Source organism: Callorhinus ursinus, unplaced genomic scaffold, assembly GCF_003265705.2.
Source record: "Callorhinus ursinus isolate GAN/ISIS: 27379988/994484 unplaced genomic scaffold, GSC_fseal_2.0 scaffold28, whole genome shotgun sequence".
Lineage (NCBI taxonomy): Eukaryota > Metazoa > Chordata > Mammalia > Carnivora > Otariidae > Callorhinus > Callorhinus ursinus.
This window is the reverse complement of record NW_027397090.1, coordinates 20,104,526-20,123,905: the sequence shown is the minus strand read 5'-3', so window position 1 is coordinate 20,123,905 and position 19,380 is coordinate 20,104,526. Positions and strand designations below refer to the sequence as shown.

Sequence of the window (19,380 nt, the reverse complement as noted above, 5' to 3'; positions counted from 1 at the left end):
TTAGGACCCCTTTTGCTGCATCCCAAAGGTTTTGGACCACTGCATTGATCCATTTACTGTTTAGTAGCATGTTGTTTAACCTCCTAGTATTTGTGGTCTTTCCAGGTTTTTTCTTGTGGTTGACTTCTAGTTTCATAGCATTGTGGTCAGAAAAGATTCATGGCATGACTTAGATCTTTTTGTTTTTGTTGAGGCCTGCTTGTGTCCTAATATGTGTTCTGTTCTGGAGAATGTCCCACGGGCATTTGAAAAGAATGTGTATTCTGGGGATGCCCGGGTGGCTCAGTCAGTTAAGCGTTTGCCTTCAGCTCAGGTCATGATCCTGGAGTCCCAGGATCAAGTCCCGCATTGGGCTCCCTGCTCAGCAGGGAGTCTACTTCTCCCTCTGGCCCTCCCCCTTCTCATGCTCCCTCCCTTTCTCACTCTCTCTCTCTCAAATAAATAAAATCTTTTAAAAAAGAGAGAATGAAACAAAGGATATCCAAAAGGATAACTAAAAGAATATCCACCCATAAATCTTACCACTTAGATGAAATAAACTGCTTCCTTGAAAAACACAAACTACCAAAACCCACCCAGTATGGAGTAATTTGAACAGCTCTATAACTATTAAGGAAGTCTAATTTGCAACCTAAAAATTCCTACAGAAGAACTCTATGCTATCTTTATTTCTCCTTTCTTCTGTGATGGATAGTTTTCCTGGATATAGAATTCTTAGTTGCCACATGTCCTCTTGCTGTCTCTGATTTCTGTTGTTTCTGATGAGAAGTTAGCTATTAATTGTATTGTTCTATATGCAATGCATCTTTTTCTCTTGCTGGTTTCAAGATTTTCCCTTTGCCTTTGGATTTCAACAGTTTAACTGTGATGTGTATAGGTGTGAGTCTCTAAGAAGCACGTTGTGCTTCTTAGGTATGCAAATTAACATTTTTCATCAAATTTGGGAAGGTTTTGGCCATCATTTCTTCAAATATGTATTTTCTGCACAGCTCTGTTTCTTCTACTTCTAGAGCTCCATTACATATATTTTGGTGCATTTGATGTTGTTTCACACTTTTCTGTGGCACTGTTTATTTTTTAAAAAGATTTTATTTATTTGAGGGCACCTGGGTGGCTCAGTTTGTTAAGCAACTGCCTTCAGCTCAGGTCATGATCCTGGAGTCCCGGGATCGAGTGCCACATCAGGCTCCCTGCTCAGCAAAGGAGCCTGCTTCTCCCTCTGACCCTCCCCCCTCTCATGTACTCTCTCTCTCTCTCATTCTCTCTCTCTCTCAAATAAATAATGTCCCATGGGCATTTAAAAAAAAAGATTTTATTTGAGAAAGAGAGAGAGAACACGAGCAAGGGGGAGGGGCAGATGGAAAGAGAGAAGCAGGCTCCTCACTGAGCAGGGAGCCCAACGTAGGCCTAGAACCCTAGGATGATGACCTGAGCCAAAGGCTGATGCTTAACCAACTGAGCCATCCAGCGGCCCCGGCACTGTCCATTTAAAAAAAAAAAATCATTTTCTCTCTGCTTGTCTTATTGGAATATTTCCATTGAACTGTCTTCAAGTTTATTTATTCTTTCTTTCACCATCACAAATCTTTTCTTGAGACTTGCTGGTAAAATTTTCATTTCAGTTACTATAATTTTTCATCTCAGAATTTCCGCTGTGTTGTTTTTAAAAACAATTTCTTTTTCTTAATGATATTCTCTACTTGAGCACTGTCATCATTTATTCCTTTAATTATTTAGATGTGGTTTCCTTTATTTCTTTGAAATATATATATTTAAAATAGTTTTCTTGTACATCTTTGTCTGCCAATTCCATTGTCTGAGATTAGTCAAAGATAGTTTCTACTGATTGCTTTATTTCCTAAGTATTATTCACACTATTTCTTTACATATCTGGTAATTCTTTTGTGTAAAAGTTGGCATTTTAGACAAAATTTTGCAGGAACTGTGGATTCTTGTTCTTTCCCCTGAGGGTTATTGTTGTTGCTGTTTGTTTTTTGTTTAGTAAACCAGTCTGGACTAATTCTGTGGTGTTCATCTTCCTGACAATGTGTAGCTGTGGGTGTCTATGCTCACTTTATTTATTTATTTATTTATTTATTTTTTGTAGGCCTGGCTTTCTAGAAGTTGCTTCTGCTTCAGCATATCTTAGTTGTCTGCCAAAGATTAGTCAGAGGTTCTGTTCAAAAACCTTGAGCCAGTAAGTTTCCCACTCATTGCTAATATATCTATGCATAGTTTGGGGAATGTATTCAAAGTTCAGGCCATTTTCAAGTCCCCTTTAGCTTTTATTTCTCTTGGGCCATCTCATGTTTCCACATGTGTGGACACTTTTACGGTCATCCAAGAATGTATGGGTGGCTCAAATTCCCTCTGGTTTCTCCTGCACATGTTGCAGCCCTCCAGTAAGCCTGGGGCAGGTGGAGAGCTCATTAAGGTGCTCCATTTGTATCCTTGTTAAATTTCTGGCTAGTCTTTTGGTCCTTTGCTTTCCCTAGCCAAGACTGAAGTCCCAGAGTAGTTGGTTCACTGGTATTCCCCCCACCCTTTTTGCTACCTAGATGCTACTCTTCTGATAACATTGTTGGGTGTAGGGGTGTTTGTTTGTTTGTTTGTTTGTTTGTTTTTGCATTCTCCAAAGAAAGTAAGTCTCCCTCGCAGTGAGTCTTTTGGTTTTCAAGGCTTGCCCCACCCTTATAAAACTGAAACTGACCCAGCTGGGTGGGGAAATAGGAGCAGTCCCAGTAGTAATGCCACATACTGCATCATTCGGTAGTTTTTCATGACTAAATTCTAAGTTTGTTGTCTTTTTGTCAATTTTCGGAGTCCTGAAATCATTGGTTTTTGACAATTTTTATCCAGTTTTATTGTTTTGTTTTATTTTTGGAGATTTACTGAGCTCCTAACTTTCCCATGTTGGAATCCCATCTTCCTAAGAATCTTAATTCTTAGCATTATGAAAGATGTTCTTTTGTAGAAACAAGGTTTTAATTCAAATTAGCATCCCAGCAATCAGTTCTGGAAAGATGCTCAAGGGTAGCTCTATGTTGGCTCCAGATTGGTGTCTTGATTAACTGAACATTTTTGTATTGCAAATGCTAGTTTCCTTTTACATGGACCTGCTGGAATAAGCCAGCCCTTTCTTTCATCAACATAGCAAATAAAGCCTTTCCCTTCTCAACACTACTGAGTTATTAGTATCACTTGTCCAGTATTTTACTAGTCACAAAGTCATTCCACAATCCTTCCCTCATTTCCCTCTTTTTTTTTTTAAGATTTTATTTATTTATTTGACAGAGAGAGATAGCAAAAGCAGGAACACAAGCAGCAGGAGAGGGAGAGCAGGCTTCCCGCCGAGGAGGGAGCCCAATGTGGGGCTCGATCCCAGGACCCTGGAATCATGACCTGAGCTGAAGGCAGATGCTTAACATCTGAGCCACCCAGGCACCCTCATTTCCCTCTTTTTACATGTAGCACCATTGCACTAGCAGGGCCATTATTAACACTGTTCCTCTGTTTTAGATTGCAGAAGATATTGCTAAGAGCTCAGACTTTGGAACAGCCTGGAATTCAGTTTGAATTGAGAACCAGCAACTAAGAGCTTTGTGATCTCAGGTGAGCTACTTTGCCTTCCTAAGCTCCAGCATCATGATGACAATATGCACCTCAAACATGGTTATGTAGGCAATGGAAAATTATGCATGTAACACTCAGCATTTGTTCAATAAGTAGTAGACATCATTACAGATGAGGAATCAATCCCAGAGGAATGAGATGATTTATATGAGGTCATATAACTAGTGAGAGGCAGAGATAGGACTCCAGTGCTTTTCACACAATTATTTTGAGTTGGGCAAGTAATCCATTTCACAGAAGAGGTAAAGTGAGGCATGAAGCTACTTGTTCTTTTTACCCTGTAATTCTGGAATGTACCATAACCTCTTGAGACTGGAACTCTGCTTTTTTGAATCTATGTACACATTTGCAGGATGGTGCCCAAGGAAGAAGTAATGATATGGAAGTGATCTTACAAATAAAACTAAGACATCATTTTGACCTGGTCACAGATTAGATGAATTCCCCAGAAAGTGGACTCTGAGGTAGAGGCTAGTTTGCAGAACATTTATTATTTTTGCTCTCAGGATCAACATTTTAGAAGAGGGAAGGAAGCAGGACTGGGCAGAGACATTGAGTAGGGATACTTAACAATGACTACAGCCAGCCACATACATTAGGGTCTGTGGAACTCAGATGGCCTTTCAGAGTTGCCCTGACTTGGGATAAGAGAGTTGGGTTTTAGGCTCACATGTTGATCAGTTATTGAATGCTGGGACCAGTCTGTAAAGGCGATACACCTAGTATGAACTGACTGTCTGCAGCCAAGGCAATCTCCAAAACAGTCTGGGACTGAGGGTTGCCTGCCAATTGTACCTCCAGCAGCTGAGATAATGATTCTTCATTCTTGAAGAGGGATCTAGGTGGCACATTCTAGCATCTACCACAGACCTGAAGTCAAGAAAAGCAGAGGAAGGTTTTGTGTGGATAGAGACCGTGTGCACAGGATGATCATCCAGTGGCTGTAAAAGTGGCCAACAGGGCATCAGAGATGGAGTATCAGCTCTGACCTGATCTCGGCAGATTCATGTGTATCCTGACCTTTCATTATACGAGTTGTTCATGAACTGTGGCTAGGAAAGTTGATGAATTGAAAGTACCAGACACCATGAAGGATTGGCAAGCAATGAGGAGGGATTGTTTAAATCTGAACACAACATAGTCCAATCCAGAGTTTCTTTATTCTAGCCATGAAGACGGGTGAAATTTTCCAGGAGGTGTCTTCTATGGAGAAATTGAACCAGAGAGGTCTGACTTCCAGGAATGAGGTAGGAGTAATATACTGGAATGTTGGGGGAGAGTTTGAATATTGAAACTCTTAGCCCCTTTATTTTCACAGAACTCCTTTTGCTGGTGAATTCTCATCTCATTCTTATCCCTTCAAGGCAGGGGGTTGTAGAAACACCTGCCCCAGAGAAAAGATCTCCAAATACTGACATTTGGGAGAACCCTAACTAAGAAGATGGCACATTACCTGATCAGTTGACAAACAGCATTTTTCAAAGTGTGGCCCATGGACCTCCTAAGGGGCCCCAAGATTCTTTAGAAGATCCAAAGATTAAGTTATTTTTATAATTTATTATTTTTATAGTACATTTCAGATGCTGTTTGCCTTTTTAAATGTCTTAACTTCACACAGATGGTACAAAGCAATAAGCAAAACTATTGATCCATTTAGCATGAATCAAGGTAGTGGCACCAAACTGTACTAGTAGTCATTCTTTACTGCCACACACTTAAAAGGTTTTAAAAAAAAAAAAAAAAGCCAGTGTCACTTATGATTTCTGTTGATGAAATAAAATTTATTAATCCTATTTAAATCTTGACCCTTGAATACGTGACTTTTTAATACTCTGTGTGACAAAATGGGAAGTAGCAGAAAGCATTTTTGAGCAATTATTTGTGTTTGTGATTGAAGTAGCTAATTTTTCCTCATGGGAAAATCATTTCTTCCTTGAAAAACTACTGACAGATAAAAATATGAATACTCAGACTTGGGTATTTGGCAGACAATTTCTCAAAGATGAGTAAGATGAGACTGTCATCTCTGACACTATATGTTCCTAATGATACAATTTGATCTTTCAAGTAAAATTTAGAATTATGGAGATTTAAAAAAAAGAATTGTGGAAATTCATAAATGTGTGAGAGTTTGGCACTTTCCCAATATTTAGATATGTTTCTTATTAGATCAATGGTGATATTAATGATATTTTTTGATATTATATAATGAAATGTGTTAACATTTGAAAGACCTACATTTCTCAGTAAACCAAAATTTTCCAAATAACCAATGCATGATGTAACAAAATCATGTATAAAAGATCTATTCAAAGTGTAAAAATAGGCTAATGGATTTTAAAATTACTATTGAAGTATAATTGACATACAGTGTTGTATTCATTTCAGGTATAAAATATACTGACTTCACAATTTATACATTACTCAATCCTCACCATGATAGATATAGATATTGGTCATCTTGCAGGGTTATTACTGTATTATTGACTGTGTTCTCTCTGGTGTACTTTTCATCTCTGTGATTTTTCATCTCTGTATTTTATAACTGGAAGTTTGTACCTCTTAATCCCTTTATCTATTTGACCCACCCCTGCCCACCCCTCTGGAAACCACCAGTTTCTTCTCTGTATTTAAAAGTCTGTGTGTTTGTTCATTTGTTTTAGTTTTTAGATTTCACATTAGTGAAATCATATGGTATTTGTCTTTTTCTGTCTGATTTATTTCACTTAGCTTAATACCCTCTAGGTCCATCCATGTTATTGCTAATGGCAACATCTCGTTCTTTTTATGGCTGAGTAATATTCCATTGTATATATACCATATTTTCTTTATCCATTCACCTACCGATGGACACTTGGGCTGCTGCTTTTTCTTGGCTCTTGTAAATCATGTTGCAATAAACATAGGGATGCACATATTTTTCAAATTAGTCTTTTCATTTTCTTTGGGTAAATACATAGTAGTGGAATTACTAGATTATATGATATTTCTATTTTTAATTTTTTGAGAAACTTACATACTGTTTTCCACAGTGGCTGCACCAGTTTGCATTCCCATCAACAGTGCCCATGGGTTCCTTTTTCTCCACATCCTCACCAACACGTTTTTTGTCTTTTTGATATTAGCCATTCTGACCAGTGTGAGGTGATAGCTCATTATGGTTTTGATTTGCATTTCCCTGATGGCGAGTGATGTTCAGCATCTTTTAATGTGTCTGTTGGCCTTCTCTATGTCTTCTCCGGGAAAATGTCAGTTTAGGTCCTCTGCCTATTTTAAGATTGGGTTGTTTGTGGGTTTTGTTTGTTTTTTGTTGTTGAGTTTATGAATTCTTTATATATTTTGGATACTAACCCCTTTTGGGTATATCATTTGCAAATATCTTCCAGTAGTTGGCCTTTTTGATTTATTGATGGTTTCCTTTTCTGTGCAAAAGTGTTTTATTTTGGTGTAGTTCCAATAGTTTATTTTGATTTTTTTCCCTTGCCTGAGGAGACATATCCATAAATATATTGCTTAGACTGATTTTCAAGAGATTACTGTCTATGTTTTCTTTTAGGAGTTTTTTGTTTTTGTTTTTGTTTTTTTTTTTTTGGTTTCAGGTCTCACATCTATGTCTTTAATCCATTTTGAGTTTATTTTTATGTATGGTGTAAGAAAGTGGTCCAGTTTCATTCTTTTGCATGCAGCTGTCCAGTTTTCCCAACACCATTTGTTGAAAAGACTGTCTTTTTTTCCACTGCATATTCTTACCTCTTTTGTCTAGATTAATTGACCACATAAGTGTGGGTTTATTTCTGGGTTTTCTATTCTATTCTATTGATTTATGTGTCCATTTTTGTGCCAGTACCATACTGTTTTGATTACTATTAGCCTAATGGATTTTAATTTAAACAATATGAGAATTTATTGATAGGTATTCAGATTCCACATTGCATTACTTTAAGAAACCACCAGTTGTTGAATTTCAGCACAGTATCAAAGTAGAATACCCATAATTATCTTTAAAAACTATTAAAACAAAGGGTGCCTGGGTGGCTCAGTCGTTAAGCATTTGCCTTCGGCTCAGGTCATGATCCCAGGGTCCTGGGATCAAGCCCCATGTCAGGCTCCCTGCTCAGTGGGAAGCCTGCTTCTTCCTCTCCTACTCCCCCTGCTTGTGTTCCCTCTCTCACTCTCTCAGTGAAATAAATAAAATCTTTAAAAAAACTATTAAAACAACTCTCACATTCCAACTACATATTGGTATGAGGCTAGATTTTGATCATATACTTCAACAAAAAAAGTGTTATCACCACAAACCAAAAAGTAGATATGAGAATATACTTGTCTTCTTTTAAGTCAGATATTAAAGAGAGATTTGCAAATGTAAAACAATGCCACTCTTACACCACTTTTTTGTTTTGAAAAAATAGTTATTTTTCATAAAATCCACTTTAACATGTAATATGCTTATTATTATTTTAAAGTAAGTATTTTAAAATTTTCTCAGTCTTAATTTTTAATGTGTAAACAGTGATAGATTTAACCCATTTAAACAAATTCTTTGGTATCCTCAATAATTTTTTAAGTGTCTAAAGGAGTCCTGAAACCAAAAAATTTTGGAGCCACTACTCTGGAGATTACCATATACATATGTAACTTATCACTGTCTACCTTTAAAATATAATATGTTGTTTCATGGGCAATATAGGAACTTTATACAGGGTATTTCTAACTGGCACCCTCCCGTACTCTGTGCCTTTGTGGTCATATATGTTACTTCACTATAGACTAAAATTCCCATGTTATGTTGCTCTTTTTGCTTATACAGTTTAGGAATCCATAGACTAGGTGTGCTGTTCAGAGCTGCCTTTAAGAAAACACTCACTGTTCAGCTGTGAGAAGTGCAATTATTTGAGAGCCTCTGGTTAAAGAACATCCAGGACCTGCCTCAGCTTTAGAACTGAGGTCATGGTTCCTTAGGCAGCCTGCAGCTAATGAATAAGCATGGTGGGCTGGCCAGGACTTGACCATTCCAGCACAGTGTATGGCTTCTCTGGTGGGTTTGCTTTGCTATGGAGCTCCCTATTAGACTGGCTAAAATTTCAAAAGAACTTTCTGCCAAATCCTGCTCCCTTTCCCATTCCTTTCTCAGATGTTCAACTTACATCGTGGTCTAAAGGCTTCCCCTGCCAAATTCTGACCCCTCTTCTTATCTTTCAAAGACATCACCCTCAATAAACCTCTTGCACTCCTAACTCTATCTTGTCATTTACTTTCTAGAAGATCCAGCTGACATAATGGTATGTCTTTCAAAAAGATACTACATTGTCTGGTGTTTCATTTCTCCCTGTAGAACTGAGTTTCTCCCTGGTATCCTTTCTTTTTTACCCTAAAGGACTTTTCACATCTTGTATAGGTGTGGTGTACTAGAGACAAAATCTTTCAGCCTTTGTCTGATAGTATCTTTATTTTGCCTTCATTTTTGAAGAGTATTTTCACTGGATATGGAATTGTAAGCTAACACTCTTTGTCTTTCATCTCTTCAAAGATGTGTTTCCATTGTCTTCTGGCTGTCATTGCTTCTGATGAGATGTCAGTCATTTCTCTTCTCCTCACTGTTCCTGTACATGTATTATGTCTTTTTTTTTTTTTCCTGGCTGCTTTCAGAATTTTGTTATCTTTTGTTTTTAGTAGTTTGACTAGACTGTGACTATATGTGGACTTCTTTGCATTTGTCTGCTTGTGTTTCATAGATCATGTTGGATTCATGGGTGGCTGTATTTCACTAATTTTGTTAAATCTTGGCCATCATATCTTCAAATATTTCATCTGTCCCATTCTTTTTCTTGTACTTCAACAATACATAGGTTAGACTGGTATTGTGTCACATGCTTCAGAGGCTGTATTCCATTTTTAAAAAACAGCTTTATTGAATAATAATTGACATGTAACAAATGACACATATTTTAAATTTTTTTTTACTTAAGTTCAATTTAATTAACATATACTGTATTATTAGTTTCAAAGGTAGAATTTAGTGATTCATCAGTTGCATATAACACCCAGTGCTCATTACATCAAGTGTCTTCCTTATTGCCCATCACCCAGTTGCCCTCTTCCCCCACCCACCACTCCTCCAACCCTCAGTTTGTTTCCTAGAGTTAAGAATCTCTTATGGTTTGACTCCCTCTCTGTTTTTGTCTTATTTTATTTTTCCTTTCCTTCCCCTATGTTCATCTGTTTTGCTTCTTAAATTCCACATATGAGTGAAATCATATGGTATTTGTCTTTCTCTGACTGACTTATTTCACTTAGCATAAATAACACATATTTAAAATATACACTTAAGTGTTATGCACAAACAATGAATCATGGAACACTACATCAAAAACTAATGATGTAATGTATGGTGATTAACATAACAATAAAAATAAAATAAAAATAAAATAAAACATAACTTAAATTTTGATAAAGTATACATTAAAATTTGATATAAAATTGAAAATTTAGTAAGTTTTGACATATGTATGCCATACATAAAACCATCACTCCATCATCTCCAAAAGTTTCCTTGTGCCCCCTCAATTTTAGCCATTCCAATAGGTGTGTGGTGGTATTTAGTGTGGTTTTCATTTGTATTTCCCTAATGACTAATGATGTTGAGTTTCTAATTCATGTGCTTATTTGTTATCTGTACATCTTCTTTGGTAGAATTTCTGTTCAAACTTTTGCCCATTTTAAGAAATGAGTCATATGAGTCCTTGTTAATTGAGTTTTGAGTGTTTCTACATTTGGATATGAGTTCTTTTTCAGATATTTGATTTGCAAATACATTTTTTTTTCCAGCCAGTGGTTTCTTTCCCATTTTTCTTAACAAGGTCTTTTGAAGATCAGAAGTTTTTTATTTTGATGAAGACCAATTTATTAATTGGTTTTCTTATGGCTCATGCTTTTGATGTTGTATCTAAGGAATCTTTGCCTAACCTAAGGTCATAACGATGTTCTCTTGTGTTTTATTTATAAGGTTTTGTTGTTGTTCCTTAACCTTTTTGTTTTAAGATAATTGTAGACTCACATGCAACTTAACAAATAATACAGAGGGATCACAAATACTCTTCACCCATTTTCCACAGTGGTAACATCTTACATAATTGCACTACAATGTCACATCCAAGAAATTAACATCAGTACAACCCATCAGCCTTGTTTAGATTTCATGTTTTCCAGGCCCTCATTTGTGTGTGTGTGTGTGTGTGTGTGTGTGTGTGTGAATGTGTGTGTGTAGTTTTATGTGATTTTATCACATGTGTAGATTCATGTGACTAGCATCACAGTCAAGATACAAAAGAGTTTCATCATAAGGATCACTGTCCTTTTATAGCCACAGCTACCTTTCTTCCTCCCTCTTCCTCATCCCTGATAATCATTAATGTGATCTCCATTTCCATAATTTTAGCATTTCCAGAATGTTATGGAAGTGAAATTATTTTTTAAAGATATTTAAAAATAGGGGTACCTGGGTGGCTCAGTCGTTAAGCATCTGCCTTCAGCTCAGGTCATGATCCTGGGGTCCTGGGATCGAGCCCCGCATCAGGCTCCCTGCTCTGTGGGAAGCCTGCTTCTCCCTCTCCCACTCCCCTTGCTTGTGTTCCCTCTCTCGCTGTGTCTCTCTCTGTCAAATAAATAAATAAAATATTTTTTAAAATATATTTAAAAATAAATAAAATATTTAATTATTTCAGTGAGAGAGAGAGTGCATGAGCAGGGGGAGGAGCAGAGGGAGAGAGAGAGAGGGGAAGCAGACTCCCCATTTTGTGTGGAGCCCGTCACAGGGCTCAATCTCAGAACCCTGAGATCATGACCTGAGCTGAAACCAAGAGTTGGATGCTCAACCAACTGAGCCATCCTGGTGCCCCTAAGTGAAATTATTTGTATGTTACCATTTGAGGTTGGCTTTTTTCACTTAGCATAATTCCCTTGTATCCATCCAAGCTGCTGTGTCACTACTGATGGCTGAGTAGCATTCACTCATTGTTCCTAGTTTTTGGCCATTAAGAACAAAGCTGCTGTGAACATTTATGCACATGTTTTTGTGTGAGTATAATTTTTTGTTTCTCTGTGATAAATACTACAGAGCATAATTTATGGGCCATATGGTAGGGACATACTTAGTTTTATAAGAAACTGCCATATTCTTTTCCAGAGTAATTGTATCATTTTACATTCCCAATAGCAATGTATGAGCAATCCAGTTTTTTCACACCCTCCCCAGCATTTGGTGTTAATACTACTTTTATTTTGCCTGTTTTGAACCTCACTGTAGTTTTAATTTGTATTTCCCTAATGGCTAATGATATTGACCATCTTTTCATGTGCTTATTTGTCATTTGTATATCTTCTTCAGTGAAATGTTTTTTTGTGGTTTTTTTTTGACCTTTTTAAAAATTGGGTTGTTTGATTTTTTTGCTTTTGAGTTTTTAGATATTCTAGATACAAGTCTTTTGTTGAATTTGTAGTTTGAAATTATTTTCTCCCAGCTGGTAGCTTGCCTTTTTATTCTCTTTTACAAAGTGAGAGTTTAAAATTTTGATTGTGTTCAGTTTATGAAAGTTCCTTTTTATGAATCATGCTTTTTGTGTCAAGGCTAAGAATTCTAGGCCTAATCCTGTTTGTCTTAGTTCTCAAAGCCTTTTCTCCTTTTTTTGGTTTCAGGCATAGAATTTAGTGATTCATCACCTACATACAACACCCAGGGCTCATCACAAGTGCCCTCCTCAATACCCATCACTCACTTAGCCCATCGCCCACCCACCTTCCTCCACAACCCCCGGTTTGTTCTCCACAGTCAAGAGTTTCCTATGGTTTGCCTCCCCCTCCACCTCTCCCTCTCTCTCTCTCCCCCTCTTTTGGTAAAAGTTTTATGCATTACATTTAAGTCTGTGATCCATTTTGAGTTAGTTTTTATATAAGGTGTGAGGGTTAGTTTGAGATTCATTCCCTCCCTCCCCAGGAATGTCCAATTGCTCCAGCACTGTTTGCCAAAAAAGCAAATCTTCCATCACAATACTTTTGCACCTTTGTAAAAAATCAGTTGGGTATTTCAAATAGATCTATTTTGGGATCTCTAGGCCCTTCTGTTGATCTATGCATCTAACCTGCTGCCAGCATCACATTGTCTTGATTACTGGAACTATATAGTAAGTTCCCACTTTCTTATTCTTCTTTTTAATTATTTTAGCTATTTAGATCCTGTGGCCTTTCCATTTAACTTTAGAATAAATTCACAAAACCTTGCTGGGGTTTTGCTAGGAATTGCATTGAACCTAACAATGAATTTAGGTAAAATTGACATTTTTACTGTGTTGTTTTCCAGTTCATGGTCACGGTGTGTCTCTTCATTTATAGGAGTTCTGTGATTCTTTTTTACCAGCATATTATATTTTCATCATACAGATCCTATACATGTTTAATTAGACTTATACCTAATTATTTCAGTTTCTTTGGAAAAATTTTAAATGGTATTGTGGTTTTAATTTTGGTTTCCAAATGTGTGTTGTTAGTATATAGAAATGTAATTCATTTTTGTATTTTATTTTGTATCCTATAACTGTGCTGAATTTCTGCTGTACGTTTTATAGTTTTGGGTTTTCTGATTAGGTCTATAATCTATTCTGAATTAATTTTTAATATGGTGGGAGGTATGGACTGAAGTTCCTTTTTTTTGTTTTGCATGTGGGTATATAATTATTCCAGCCCTATTTGTTGAAAAGATTATCCTTTATCCACTGAGTTGCCTTTGTATTTTTGTCAAAACCCAGTTTTCTGTATATGTGTGGATCTATTTCTAGACTCTCAATTCTGTCCCATTTACTATTTGTCTATCTTGATGTCAACACCACACTGTCTTGATCGCTGTGGCTTTCCAGTAAGTCTTGAAATTAGATTTTCTTAGTCTTGAAATTACAACTTTGTTCTGTTTTTTTAAAGTAGTTTAGTTTCTTCTAGATTTTTGCATTCCCAAATGAATTTTAGAATCAGCTTGTCAATTCCTAAAAAAAATATCTTCTGGTATATTGGTTGGAGTTTTAGTGAATCAGTAGATCAATTTAGGGAGAATTAACATCTTAATAACATTGCATCTTCCTATACATGAACAAAGTATTTTTAAAATGTCTTTTTTTTTTTTTAAGACAGGGAGGCGGGAGGAGAGGCAGAGGGAGAGGGAGAGAGAATCTTAAACAGGCTTTGCGCCCAGCATGGAGCCCAACACAGGGCTTGATCTCACAACTGAGATCATGACTTAGAGCTGAAATCAACAGTTGGATGCTTGGGGTGCCTGGGTGGCTCAGTTGTTAAGCATCTGCCTTCAGCTCAGGTCGTGGTCCCAGGGTCCTGGGATCGAGCCCTGTGTCAGGCTCCCCGCTCAGTGAGAAGCCTGCTTCTCCCTCTCCCACTCCCCCTGCTTATGTTCCCTCTCTTGCTGTCTCTCTCTGTGTGTCAAATAAATAAAAATAAAATCTTAAAAAAAAAAAAGAGTTGGATGCTTAACTGACTGAGCCACCCAGGTGCCCCTTAAAACATCTTTTAAAAGCAATGTTTTGTAGTTCTAGATCTTAGAAATATTTTTTCATATTTATCTGTCAGAATTTTGTTTTTGATGATATTATAAATATTATTGTAATAAACTTAATTTCTGATCATTCTTTATAAAAATGTTCATTATAAAAACACATTTAAAAGAATTAAAAGAATCTTTTTCGCAAGTTGCTAAACTTACTAGTTTCCTTGGAATTAATCATTGGATTGTCTACATAGATGGTCATGCCAAAAAACAAAGACATTTTTACTTTTTCCTTTCCATTTTGGGTGCCTTTTATTTATTGTTTTGCACTTTTTCACTGTCCCCCAATTCATCATTGAATAGAAGTGGTGAGAGTGGACATCCTGGGCATCCTTGTCTTGTTTCTGCTGTTAGGAGAGAAAGCTTTCATTCAGTATGATATCAACTATAGGTTTCACAGGTTGAGAAAGTTTCCTTCTGTTCATAGGTTGCTGACAGCTTTTACAAATTATGAATGGATTAGACTTTGTCAATTACTTTTTCTGTGTCTGTTTAAATGATCTTTTTTTTCCTCTTTCAGCTTATTAAATATGGGGTTTTACGTTGACTTTCAAATGTTAAGTGAATGGCATTTCTGGGATAAACCCACTTGTTTTTGATGTATTATTATTCATTAAAAAATCTTCTTAACATTATTTTTCCACTCTTTACTTTTTGTGTTTCAATTTGAGTACTTTCTTTTGACTTATCTTGAGTTTACCTATTCTTTGCTGTATCATGCTGCTAAGTCCATTGAAAGATTTGTTTCTTCTCTGATGTATCTTTTATTTCTAGCATTTCTTTTTGAAGAAAAAAAGTTTTCAACTGTACGCCAAAATTCCCCACTGTTCATGTTGTTCTCTCTTTCCACTAGATTCCTTAAAATAGTCAGCTGTTTTTGTTATTTTAGTTTCTGTTTGTTTGTTCCACTATCGGGGCCAATTCTGGGTCAAGAGTCTTTCTTGTGTTGAAGCTGACAGCTGTAGAGGCCACCGCCTATTTCTTGTAAGATCCTGAGTGTCTTAGAGTCCCTTCAGTCCTCCCCCTGCCCCCAGACTTCAGCAAATGCTGCCTGCCCCCATGGCCAATTCTCTTATCTCCCTGACCTGTCCCCATTCTGTGGACCACCACCCATACCCAGTGTAATGGCCAGAGTTCCTGTGGAGTTCTTCTGTTTTCCTTTTTTGTTCCATTTTTTTCAGCTGTCTATGAGTGTCTGTGCCTCAGAGGAAGCCTCTTTCAGCTCTGTTGCTCTGCCCCCCCAGTCTTTTTTTTTTAATTTAATTTAATTTTATTATATTATGTTAGTCACCATACAATGTATCATTAGTTTCTGATGTAGTGACCCATGATTCATTGTTTGCATATAACACCCAGTGCTCCATGCAGTACGTGCCCTCCTTAATACCCATCATTGGGCTAACCCATCCCCCCACCCCTCTCCCCTCTAGAACCCTGTTTGTTTCTCAGAGTCCACAGTCTCTCATGGTTCGTCTCTCCCTCCGACTTCCCCCCCTTCATTTTTCCCTTCCTTCTCCTAATGTCCTCCATGGTATTCCTTATGTTCCACAAATAAGTGAAACCGTATGATAATTGACTTTCTCTGCTTGACTTATTTCACTTAGCATCATCTCCTCCAGTCCTATCCATGTTGATGCAAAAGTTGGGTATTCATCCTTTCTGTGGCTGAGTAATATTCCATTGTATATATGGACCACATCCTCTGCCCCAAGTCTTTCTCAAGAGCACTCAGTGAAAGCCTGTTGAAAACAGCTGGGGCACCTGGGTGGCTCAGTCGTTAAGCGTCTGTCTTTGACTGGGGTCATGATCCCAGGGTCCTGGGATCGAGCCCCACATCAGGCTCCCTGCTCAGAGAGAAGCCTGCCTCTCCCTCTCCCACTCCCCCTGCTGGTGTTCCCTCTCTTGCTCTGTCTCTCTCTGTCAAATAAATAAAATCTTAAAAAAGAAAAAGGAAAAGAAAACCGCTGTGCAGTAGCTGTAGGCTCCCTTTACATCTGGTGCTACTGAAGATTCTAAATTGTCAAACCAGCCCCCGTTTGGCTTTCAGAAAGTCTTCCTACCCATATCTGTGGCACCCTCCTCCTCTTCATGCAGCTCTTGCAATGATAAAATAACTGGGGTGCCTTTTCTTTCAAGAGGACTCTGTAACTTTCTGTATTTTAACGTAGTAGGTTTCTTGATGACTTCAGCTTTCTGATGGGCTAAACCATCATTTTGTTGTTGTTTCAATTTTTTGTTTAAATTTTAGTTAGTTAACATATAGCATAATATTGGTTTCGGGAGTAGAATTTAGTGATTCATCACTTACATATAACACCCAGTGCTCATCATAACAAGTGCCCTCCTTAATACCCATCAGCCATTTAGCCATCCCCCCACCCCCGCCACCTCCCTCCATCAACCCTAAGTTTGCTTTCCATAGTTAAGAGTCTCTTATGGTTTGCTTCCCCCTCTCTCTTTTTTTCCTTTCCCATCATTTTTTTTTAAACCTATGATTTTGTAGGGTATCTGGCTTTTGTTGTTGTTACTGATCTTAAGGGTAAGAGAGATAGTTCCCCATGACTTTATGTCCTAAGCAGGAATGCAAGATCTTGGGTGTCTCCTGAGTCCCAGTCTTAATTGATGCTGAGGTCCAGGGACATTGCCACTCCATCATCCTGCCATCCTCCCCTTTTGCTTAAGCTGAGGAGGGTCTGGTTGACCTCCTCCCCATGAGCCCTGACTGATAGCAGTGGGAAAGGCACTGTGGAATGTTGTGCAGGAGTGGCACTACCCTCTACCAGAAATGCCTCTGCTTCTCTTCTTGCAAAGCAGGGAATTTAAATTCTGCTCACAATTCTCTCAGGAGATTCTTCTGGAATAATGGATGTGAATGAGCTCTATAACATGTACAGTCCACAGACATATATTACTGCTAATGATAAAGCTTCAATAACTGTGGAGCCTTGGTCTTCTCTCCATTGGTACTTCCATGTTTTGGTTCAGGGCCGTCACTTGAAGTTTAGTATCTATAGATGTCCTGGGTGAGCACTTGAGGTATCTGTGCTCTTCTTATTACAGATGTGGCCTATGGATTCCTGCTACCAACCCTTACCAGCTATGTGGTATTAGAGAAATAGTACAACATCCAAAAGCCTCAGTTTCTTTATTTGTAAGCTGGAGATAAAAATAGCATATAATCCCAGAGTGATTGTAAGAATTAAATACTATGTTTGTGATGTGTATTTGTCACACCAGAAGTGACCTGCCAAGGCCATGTTGTTGGTTTGCATCAGGACTAGACTGGAACCCACATCTGGGATGCCTACAGCATTGTTTGAAATCACCGAGTTCTGTGGTCTCTGAATAGCTTCCCTGGGACCTCTGCTTCACCTTTGCCTCATATTCCAAAAGACCATGCTTTTAAGGTCTCTCTCCTGCCCCCAAACCTTTGCTTGCTCTTCAGTGCTAGAAGCTCTCTCTAGATTAATTATCTTAGCATTCAAGTCTCCTGACAGTCCTGCACAAAACTTACCTGTCTGTCAAGCACACCTAATTGTTATGTTTAGCCCATGCATGCTCTGGCTGTGCCTTGAACAGTGGGCAAGCTAAGGACAGGCAAAGACAGAGAGGGCTGTTGCAGGTTGTATGGGAGAGAACATTTCTAGGGGGAACATAAAGGGAGCAGAGGCCAGGGGACAGGTAAGCAAGGTTGCATGTGTGTGAAGCGGGAGCAGGCTACTGGGCTGCATGAAAGATGTGTATTGTGGAAGGTGAGGCTAGAGTATCATCCACAGCTGAACTGTTGGGACCATAAGTGCAGGTCTAGGATACCTGGTTCTTATTCAGTAGGTGAAGAAGAATCTACCAAAGTGGTTTGAAAGGAAAAGACATGGGCATCTGCATTCCCTGCTGGGCATCTTTCTCCTGGTTTTGCTCCAACCATCTCAGAGGTCATTCAGTCGGAATAGATTCTAGATGTTCCCCTCCCTCTTCATGCCCCTCGTGGGCTCTGCAAGACCCAGCTTCACCTACCATCAGAAAGGTAATGTCTGCACACTCACACTGCTGAGACTGAAGACCCAAGAAAGGAGCAGACTATGACCACAAGGTCTCAGCTTCTCCTGCTTGCCCACATAGATCTCTCTATGCCTTAGTTTCCTCAACTGTCAATTTGGGTTAACAGCACCTACTTTGGTGGGGTCCTATGTGGATTAAATGAGATAATGTAAGAAAGTGCATAGCACAGGGTCTGGCATGAAGCCAGCCTCCAGGAAAGTCTTCTGCTCTGGGCTTCCCTTGGCCAGTCTTCCCTCTAGTATGTCCCACTCACAGACAGTGTGGTCTGAGGACACAAACCAACTGTTCTCCCCTTGTTCAGTATGGGGGCATCGCCTGAGAGGTAAGCCGCTCCATTGCTGCCTTCAGGAAATCACAGGTGACCCGTGAGCAGAACAGAACTGAGATGACTGGCAGTCCAGGTTTCTAGCTCAGTCAGGAGCATGTAGAAGGATAGTTCCTTCCTTCCTCTGTGGCCCCAGTGGGTTTGCTAGGATAGCAGTGTGATGCAGAGGAAGACACAGTCTGCATCTAGTGACATCTTGTGACAGCTCTGTGAGTCGCCGCTGGGGAACTTGGGCAGATTTCTCCACTTCTCTGATCCTGTTTCTTCACTGAAGTTGGGCTGATGGGAGGGGTCAGTGAGAGAATACAGGAAAAGTGCTGCATATTGGCTGGCCTGCCAGTGCCCAGTGGGGATGGGACCTCTTCCCCCATGAGACCTGACTGAGGAGAGGAACAGTCAGGATGGTCAGAGGCTCCTACTTGATCGGAGCCTTGCTGTGATCTGGACCTCTGTGATGGGGAAGGAGTTCTGTGACATCCATGTGCCATGTGGCTGTCCATCTTGGGGCAGAGACGGGGGCACCAGCTCCTTGGCTCTGTGTGAAGGAGGTTCTACAGAGAGTCTAAGCCTAGCACTGTCCAGTAGAAATATAATGTGAATCACATGTGTAAGTTCAAGTTTTCTAAGAGTCACATTAAAAAGAGTAAAAAAAAAAAGTGGAAATTTAAATGTATTTTATGTAAACCAGTATATCTAAAATATTGTTTCAATATGTAATCAATGTAAAAATATTATTAATGAGGGACTTTATGTTCCTTTT

At 38.6% G+C, this 19,380-nt stretch overlaps 1 protein-coding gene across 1 annotated transcript in view; it reads left to right on the top strand.

Moving 5' to 3' along the window:
- Positions 1–19,380, top strand: part of ZNF169 (zinc finger protein 169) — a 165,297-nt gene that overhangs the window by 36,516 nt on the left and 109,401 nt on the right. Inside the window, exons 4-5 of the mRNA XM_073878212.1 lie at positions 3,520–3,612; positions 4,801–4,880. The gene's annotated coding sequence lies outside the window, so the exon portion shown is untranslated. The remainder of the gene's footprint in view (positions 1–3,519; positions 3,613–4,800; positions 4,881–19,380) is intronic.